Source organism: Phocoena phocoena, chromosome X (genome assembly GCF_963924675.1).
Source record: "Phocoena phocoena chromosome X, mPhoPho1.1, whole genome shotgun sequence".
Taxonomy (NCBI): domain Eukaryota; kingdom Metazoa; phylum Chordata; class Mammalia; order Artiodactyla; family Phocoenidae; genus Phocoena; species Phocoena phocoena.
Window position 1 is genome coordinate 51,915,552 of NC_089240.1, and position 9,968 is coordinate 51,925,519.

Below are 9,968 nucleotides of genomic sequence, written 5' to 3' on the forward strand. Positions count from 1 at the left end.
CTATGGGATTCAGCAATAACAGTTCTATCAGAGAAGTTTAGAGCAATAGAATCCTACCTCAAGAAACAAGAAAAATTTCAAATAAGCAACCTAAACTTACCCCTGAAACATTTAGAGATAGAAGAACAAAAAACCCCGAAGGTTAGCAGAAGGAAAGAAATAATAAAAATCAAATTAGAAATAAATGAAAAAATCTGAAGTAAACAATATTAAATATCAATAAAACTAATAGCTGGCTCTTTGAGAAGATAAACAAAATTGACAAAGAATTATCCAGACTCAACAAGAAAAAAAGGAGAAGACTCAAATCAACAGAATTAGCAACGGAAAAGGAGAAGTAATAAATGACACTGCAGAAATACAAAGGATCATGAGAGATTACTACAAGTAACTCTATGCCAATGAAATGGACAACCTGGAAGAAATGGACAAATTCTTAGAAAAGCACAACCTTCTGAGACTGAACCAGGAAGAAATAGAAAATATAAACAGACCAATCACAAGCACTGAAATTGAAACTGTGATTAAAAATTTTCCAGCAAATAAAAGCCCAGGACCAGATGGCTTCACAGGTGAATTCTATCAAACATTTAGAGATTATCTAACACCTATCTTTCTCAAACTCTTCCAAAATATACCACAGGGGGGAACACTCCCAAACTCAATCTAGAAGACCACCATCACCCTGATACCAAAACCAGAAAAGATGTCACGAATAAAGAAAACTACAGGCCAATATCACTGATGCACATAGACGCAAAAAATTTCAACAAAATACTAGCAAACAGAATCCAGAAGCACATTAAAAGGATCATACACTATCATCAAGTGAGGTTTATCCCAGGAATGCAACGATTCTTCAATATATGCAAATCAATCAATGTGATACACCATATTAACAGACTGAAGGAGAAAAACCATATGATCTTCTCAACAGATGCAGAAAAATCTTTTGAAAAAATTCAACACCCATTTATGATTAAAAACTCTCCAGAAAGTAGGCATAGAGGGAACCTACCTCAACTTAATAAAGGTCATATATAACAACACACAGCCAACATTGTTCTCAATGCTGAACAATGGAAACCATTTCCTCTAAGATCAGGAACAAGGCAAGGTTGCCCACTCTCCCCACTATTATTCAACATAATTTTGGAAGTTTTAGCTACAGTGATCAGAGAAGAAAAGGAAATAAAAGGAATTTAAATAGGAAAAGAAGAATTAACACTGTCACTGTTTGCAGATGATGTGATATTCTATATAGAGAATCCTAAAGATGCTACCAGAAAACTCTTATGGCTAATCAATGAATTTGGTAAAGTAGCAGCATTAATTAATGAACAGAAATCTCTTGCATTTCTATACACTAACAATGAAAAATCTGAAAGAGAAATTCAGGAAACAATCCCATTTACCACTGCAACAAAAAAAATATAAAATACCTAGGAATGAAGCTACCTAAGGAGACAAAAGACCTCTATGCAGGAAACTAAAAGACACTGTTGAAAGAAATTAAAGACAACACAATAAGATGGAGAGGTATACCATGTCCTTTGATTAGAATAATCAACATTGTGAAAATGACTACATGACCAAAAGCAATCTACAAATTCAATGCAACCCCTATCAAACTACCAATGGCATTTTTCACAGAACTAGAACAAAAAATTTCACAGTTTGTATGGAAACACAAAAGACCCCAAAGAGCAAATGCAATCTTGAGAAAGAAATACAGAGCTGGAAAAATCAGGCTCTCTGGCTTCAAACTATACTACAAAGCTACAGTAATCAAGAGAGTATGGTACTGGCATACAAATAGAAATATGGATCTATTGAGCAGGGTAGAAATCTCAGAGAGAAACCCATGCACATATGGTCACCTTGTTTTTGATAAAGGAGGCAAGAATATACAACGGAAAAAAGACAGTCTCTTCAATAAGTGGTCCTGGGAAAACTGGACAGCTATATGTAAAAGAATGAAATTAGAAAACTTCCTAACACCATACACAAAAATAAACTCAAAATGGATTAAAGACCTAAAGGTAAGGCCAGACACTATAAACCTCTTAGAGGAAGACATAAGAAGAACACTCTTTGACATAAATCATAGCAAGATCGTTTTGAGCCATCTCCTACAGAAATGGAAAGAAAAACAAAAATAAACAAATGGGACCTAATGAAACTTAAAAGCTTTTGCACAGCAAAGGAAACCACAAACAAGATGAAGAAGCAACCCTCAGAATGGTAGAATATATCTGAAAACAAAGCAACTGGCAAAGGATTAATCTCCAAAATATGCAAGCAGCTCAATATCTAAAAAACAAACAACCCAATCCAAAAATCTTCAGAAGACCTAAGTAGACACTTCTCCAAAGAAGATATACAGATTGCCAACAAACACATGAAAAGATGCTCTAATTTACCATCACTAATCCCTAATCCTTCGATAAATGCAAATCAAAACAATTAGTTATCACTTCACACCAGTCAGAATGGCCATCATCAAGAAATCTAGAAACAATAAATGCTGGAGAGGGTGTGGAGAAAAGGGAACCCTCTTGCAGTGTTGGTGGGAATATAAATTGATACAGACACTATGGAGAACAGTATGGAGTTTCCTTAAAAAACTAAAAATAGAACTACCATATATGACCCATCAATTCCACTACTGGGCATATACCCTGAGAAACCCATAATTCAAAAAGGGTCATGTACCACAATATTCATTGCAGCACTATTTACAATAGCCAGGACATGGAAGCAACCTAAGTGTCCATTGACAAATGACTGGATAAAGAAGATGTGGCACATATATAGAATGGAATATTATTCAGCCATAAAGAGAAGCGAAATTGAGTTATCTGTAGTGAGGTGGATGGATCTAGAGTCTGTCATACAGAGTGAAGTAAGTCAGAAAGAGAAAAACAAATACTGTATGCTAACACATATATTTGGAATTTAAAGAAAAAGTGGTTTTGGTGAACCTATGGGCAGGACAGTAATAAAGACGCAGACATAGAGAATTGTCTTGAGGATACGAGGATGGTGAAGTGTAAGCTGAGATGAAATGAGAAAGCAGCATTTATATATGTACACTACCAAATGTAAAATAGATAGCTAGTGGGAAGCAGCTGCATAGCACAGGAAGATCAGCTGGGTGTTTTGTGACCACCTAGAGGGGTAGGATAGGGAGGATGGGAGGAAGATGCAAGAAGGAGGGGATATAGGGATATATGTATACATATAGCTGCTTCACTTTCACTTTGTTATACAGCAGAAACTAGCACAACGTTGTAAAGCAATTATACTCCAAAAAAGATGTTTAAAAAAAAGAGAGAGAAAGAAAGAAAGGAAGGAGGAAGGAAGGAAGGAAGAAGGAAAGAAAGAAGGACATCCCTGGTGGCGCAGAAGTTAAGAATCCACCTGCCAGGCTTCCCTGGTGGTGCAGTAGTTGAGAGTCCGCCTGCCGATGCAGCGGACACGCGTTCGTGCCCAGGTCCGGGAAGATCCCACATGCCATGGAGTGGCTGCGCCCATGAGCCATGGCCACTGAGCCTGTGTGTCCGGAGCCTGTGCTCCACAACAGGAGTGCCAATGCAGGGGACACGGGTTCGATCTCTGGTCTGGGAAGATCCCACATGCCACGGAGCAACAAAACCCGTGCACCACAACTACTGAGCCTACGCTCTAGAGTGCACGAGCCGCAAGTGCTGAGCCCGCATGCTGCAAGTACTGAAGCCCATGCACCTAACACCTGTGCTCTGCAACAAGAAAAGCCAGTGCAATGAGAACCCTGATCACTGCAACAAAGAGTAGCCCCCACTCGCCCCAACTAGAGAAAGCCTGCAGGCAGCAATGAAGACCCAACACAGCCCAAATCAATCAATCAATCAATCAATATATGAACAAAACAGTTGTGTAGACATTTTCTCAAAGAAGACATACATATGGCCAACAGGCACTTGAAAATTTCAACATCACTAATTATTAAGGAAATGCAAATCAAAACCAATGAGCTATCACCTCATGCTGTGTGAACGGCTGTTATCAAAAAGGCAAGAAACAACAAGCATTGGAGAAGCTGTGGAGCAAAGGTAACCCTCATACACTTTTGATGGAAATGAAAATTGTTTCAGCAATTATGAAAAACAGTGTAGAGAATCCAAGCAAATGTAACCCTCATCCACTGTTGATGGAAATGTAAATTGGTTCAGCGATTATGAAAAACAGTGTGGAGAATTCTCAAAAATTTAAGAGTAGAAGTACCATATGGTCCAGGTATTCCACTTCTCTTTATTTATCCAAAGAATACAAGAACACTAGTTCAATATGATATATGCACGCCTGTGTTCATCACATTATTTTTAATAGTCAAGATATGGAAACAACCTAAGTGTTCATCCATAGGTGAATGTATAAAGAAGATATGGTATATATTTATAATGGAATACTACTCAGTCATTAAAGAAGATGAAGTCTTGCCATTTGTGAAGACATGGATGGACTTTGAGGTTATTATGCTAAGTGAAATAAGTCAGATGGAGAAAGACAAATACCATATGATTTCACAAATGTGGAATTAAAAAACTCTTAAAGTAAAACATAATAAATGAATAAACCAAACAAAAAGAAACATACAGATACAGAGAACAAATTGGCTGCCAGAGAGTAATGGATAGAAAAGATCAAAATGGGTAAAGGGGATCAACAGTATGGTGACAGATTAAAACTAACACTTTGGTGGTAAGCACACTATATGCACACAGAAGTTGAAATATAATGTTGTACACATAAAACGTATAATATTATAAACCAATGTTAATGCAGTTTTAAAGAGTTTACTACATTGCAACAATAATCAAGACTGTGGTATTGTTGGAGGGATATACGCATAAATCAATGGATTAGAAGAGAGACATCAGAAAAAGACCCCAAAAATATGCCCAATTGATTAGCTTATAAATGTTTTCATTTCAGGATATATTTAATTTATATAAAAGTTGCAAATATAGTAGAGACAGTTCCCATAACCTCCACATCAATTTTCCATATTATTACAGCACATTTGTTACACTTAATGAACTAAAATTGATACAGTGTTATTAAGTGAAATAGACACTTTACTCAGATTTCCTCAGTTTTTCCCCAATATCATTTTTCTCTTCCAAGATCCTACACTGAATATCACATTACTTCTAGTTATCATGTCTCCTTAGGCTCCTCTTTGTTTTGACAGTTTCTCAGACTTATAATGTTTCTGGTGACTTTAATAGTTTCAAGAAGTATTAGTCAGGCATATTGTAGGATGTTGCAGAATAACTCTCTATGTGTCTAATGATTTTTTTTCTTATGACTAGAGTGGGATAATATGTTTTAGTGAGGAAGACCAAAGAAGTTGAGTTCCATTTTCATTACATCACATCAAAGGTACATACTATTAACATGGTGTCACTGTTGATATTGACCTTTATTACGAAGCTAATTAGTGTTTCTCAGATTTCTCCACGATGTATTTCCTCTTTTTTCTCCTGTTCCATACTCCACCCTTTGGATGAAAGTTATTATGTGCAGCCCATACTCCTCCTCCTTGATGTGCCTGAAAGTAATGGATTGCTCAAAACTTTGACGGCAGTATGTCAAAGGGGCACAGGAGCCAATTGAAAAAGCTCTGAATGGCCAAAGCTGGAACAATTTGAACAAATAAATGAATAATGCAGTATTGGACTATTACACAAAACATGAAATAGTTATCCATGAATCCAAACTGATATTAATAACTGACTAAAAACAAATGAAGGAGATGAATCTCCCTTAAAAAAGAATTCCAAATAATTTATGTACTACTTAACCCTCAAGAAGTGGGAGTATAACTCTCTACTCTGTAAGTGAAGGCTAAATATAGTGATTTTTCTTCCTAAAGAAAAACAGTAACTTCACAGTGGACAGACCTGACAAACACTATTCATCCCAAATGATCAAAGTCAACATCAATAATGGTAAGTCATGTTGATAGTATGTACCCTTGATATTATTTAATAAGTATTCTGTTTTCTTTCTCCAAACAAATGCACTCCCTCGGTCTATTTATGACAAAATCATCAGGTAAATCACAACTGAGAGAAATTCTATGAAAGGCCCGACCAGTACTCCTGAAAACTGTCAAGTTTATCAAAAACAGGGAAAGTCTGAAAACTGTCACAGCCAAGAGGAGCTTAAGGAGACATGGCTGCTAAATGTAATGTGGTATTCTAGATGGGATCCTCGAAGAGAGAAGATATTAGGGAAAAAGTGAGGAAATCTGAAGAAAGTAGAGTTTAGTTAATAATAATATATCAGCATTGGTTCATTAAGTGGGGCAAATGTATCATATGAATGTAAGATGCTAATAATAGGGAAAACTGGGTGCAAGGTATACAGGGACACTTTGTACCATCTTTGTAATACTTCTGTAAATCTAAAACTGTTCTAAAATTTAAAGTTTATATAAAAATTGTAAAAAATGAATTATTGGTAAAGACAAATGAAATAAATAATTAAACCATTCCAAGTTAACCATTGTTATGATTTAGGGATATTTCCTTTCATTTTCTTCTTATAGGTTTTCCACCTACAGATATACACATAATGTTTTATAAAAATGGAATCAAACTGTATGCAGGGTCCTGTATAAACTGAAAAATTTACACAGAAGAAGATAATATAAATATATACATATTATTTGGGTCCTTATTTAGCATTATAATTATCAAGAACAAATGCCTATCATTAAACACATTCTTATTATTTAAATAAATTAAAGATAAAAATATTCCAAAGACCATATATATCAGTTATCACCTGATACAAAAATTGGAACAGACAGTCAAAAAATATTAAGTAAATTAAATGGAATCTTCTATCTTCCCAGAAGCTCACATTGTTTCCTGGACCATATAAGACATGCTATTTACTTAAAAATAGATTTAAAGACAACTTTGAAAGATACTTTAACATTAACTTGGAAACCAAACCCAGTGTTTTTTTTTTTGAGTTTTAGTTTTTATACTTGTTTAAATCTGGTAAATATGTGTCATAATCTCTTTTGAGTAAAGTTTGAAAAATAAAGACGTGTAAAGAAGTAAAAAAATCACAATTACCCCACTCAGTCATTTCTTAATATTCTGGCACACTTCTTTGCTAACTTTTTCTAAATATTTTTTAAAGAAAAGTTTATTTTAAGGATAAAAAAAATCCAATAACTTCCCTGTTTATGATGTCATCAGAGCACTTTCATTTTCATTGTTTTTTTTTTTTTTGGATAATAGGGTCCTTGCAGAGGGAGAAGACAATGCAAAAGTTTGAGAAATTGAGTCAGTGGAGGGGGTGGGAAAGGGTGGGGATGGCAAGAGAGAGGGGTTTGGAGCAGAGTGACCATCCCTGTTTTGCCTAGGACTGAGAGAATTCCTGGAATGCAAGTCTAAAACCAGGAAAGCCTAAACAAACTGGTGAAGCTGGTCATCCTAGCAGGGAAAGGGGATTCTTGCATTAGATTTTATATTTTATGGACCTTCCATAAGTGTCACAGAAGATATTCTATGGATTCAAATATACTACCATAAACGGAAAGCTGACTCGTTTATGATTACTCACCTGATTATCCAGGCAGTGGTCTCATCAAGGAAGCTTGGGGTCATGGTCCACCACAGAATTGCCTTTCTAAGTTGGAGTAGAAGTCATCACCATTTTTAGATCCTCCAAAACTGCATCTTTCCAGCTATTGGATATCCTTCATCTGTATAAAGAGTTCTCACTAAGAAAAAAAGGTCTAAAATTTAATTCCTTTCTCCCTATTCATTCTTCTGACTGCCTCTCCCTTTCTCTCCTCCAGTAATAATTTGGTAATTATCCTTACCAACAGCACATACTCTAGCACTCTCATCAGAACTTGTCTTCTCTCACGCCTCACTTCCCTAGCCTACTTCCTCATCAAAAGACCACAAATTTAAACAAAATTAGAAATATTTGTTGGACACAAAAATGCATCCTGTATACTGGGATGACAGTGTAATGAAGCAAGAATTCAAAGCTAGTTTCTACTGCTTTATCAGACCAGTTCATGGACTGGAAATTAATGCACAGTGATCACTCACCCATCATTCTTTTTATTCTATGGCCATATGATAAAATTTAAAATGCTGACTCATCACTGTTTTAATTTACTTGCAGGTGACGGGGTGGTTTCATGATACGCCCACTTAAGAATCACACACACAAGATATTTGTATGAATCCACACATCACCGAAGGTCTGAGAAGCAGAGTGGAGTAGGATTAAGTCACAACAAGACATGGGAAACAACTTAACACTGAACATTTACAACCTAAATGCTGTCCAACAATTCTACCAACAGCAATTTTTCACTTGTCCACTTCTGTAGGCTCCATTCTTGCACCTTCTTCCATGGCCCCATTCATCGCTTCTAGATGTTTTGCGTCCCCTCTTTCTAGGCACCTTTCCCTTAGGCATCACCCACCACACATACAACATGTACTCACATCACTACTGCCCCACATCTATCTTAAGTTAGGCTCTGCACCTTCTTCTACACAGACTGATTAATGGGCGCTGCTAAACAGTGGACCACAATTTAGAAGCACAAAAGAACCAGCAGAGGCCTTAAATGTTTAATATCATGATTCTCCTTTTCCCCAGTATTCTCTTAGGGAGGAAGAGATCAATAAACACACTTACTTCCACACTGGTATGAGTTATGACACTCACTATAGAAGACAAAGCAACCATAGTATATTCCTTTTAAAATGTTTTCCTCTCTCTATTACAAAACCACATATATACTCAAATTTCCTACAATGAAGAGATATTAGTTTCATACATTAAGAACTAAAACATGTTATTTCAAAAAAAAAGTTTTTGAAAAGATATTTCTGCACAAGCCAAACTTATGAACTGCATCAAATTAACTGATCTGAAATACACACACATATATGCAATTGCAATCATGACACAGGGATGGCCATGGTATCCTGTTGCAGAGTAATATGTTATTACACAATCTTGTTTTTGCATAAGTAAAAAATGACAGAAACAAAAGACATACACACACATACATGTAGATATGTCCATGAAATTTATAGCCAAAATTCATAGGTTTGGAACTTTTGTAACATAACGTTCCTCCCAAAATATTGTATTGTAAGATCCCCTGTCTGAGAGGGTTTTAATTATGAATATATATTCATATAAATTAATGCATACTTAGGAGCTTGGGTATGTTGCAAAATTATTATTTGGCAAATACCTTTTGCAACACATTGCATTAGTGTTCCACATTATTTTCTACCCCTCCCTGTGAAAGGATTATACTTTCCTACTCTATTGATACCAAGTTTGATATTTACATATTCCATGTCTAAGCTCTTAGAGACATCGTTGCATGGTTCTATCATTCCTCCTCATTGTATAATAAGAGCAGCTGGTATCGGATAAGGGCTGCTCCTCCAACCTAGATTCTAGAATGAAAATGATATAGAGAAGAACACCAAAGCCAACAAGTAACATTTTTTTGTTATTGTAAGTTATTGAATTTTGGGGGCTGTTTCTTCTCAAAGTATAAACTAGCAAAAACTAATAGATCATGGTAACTCTTATTTTAGAATATATCTTGGAATTATATATTACATTCACATTGACACCTGAAAGAAATTCAAACTGTTTAAGCTGAAGTTTGAAATAGTTACAAATTCTGTTGATGTGGGGCAGGTGGTTGGGGAGCTGGCAGAAAGAGTGACTTTGCAGCCATTTTGCAGCTTCAGACCACTAGGAAAAGACCTTCTACCAACCTAAACTCTTGAAGTCTATGCCTGTGAGCTATATTGGAGTCATCAACCTAAGGTAATCAGAATGTAGGAAATCCAAATTTCACTGTGAACTCTTTTAAAAAATATTCTGTGGGTCATACATAACTTGTA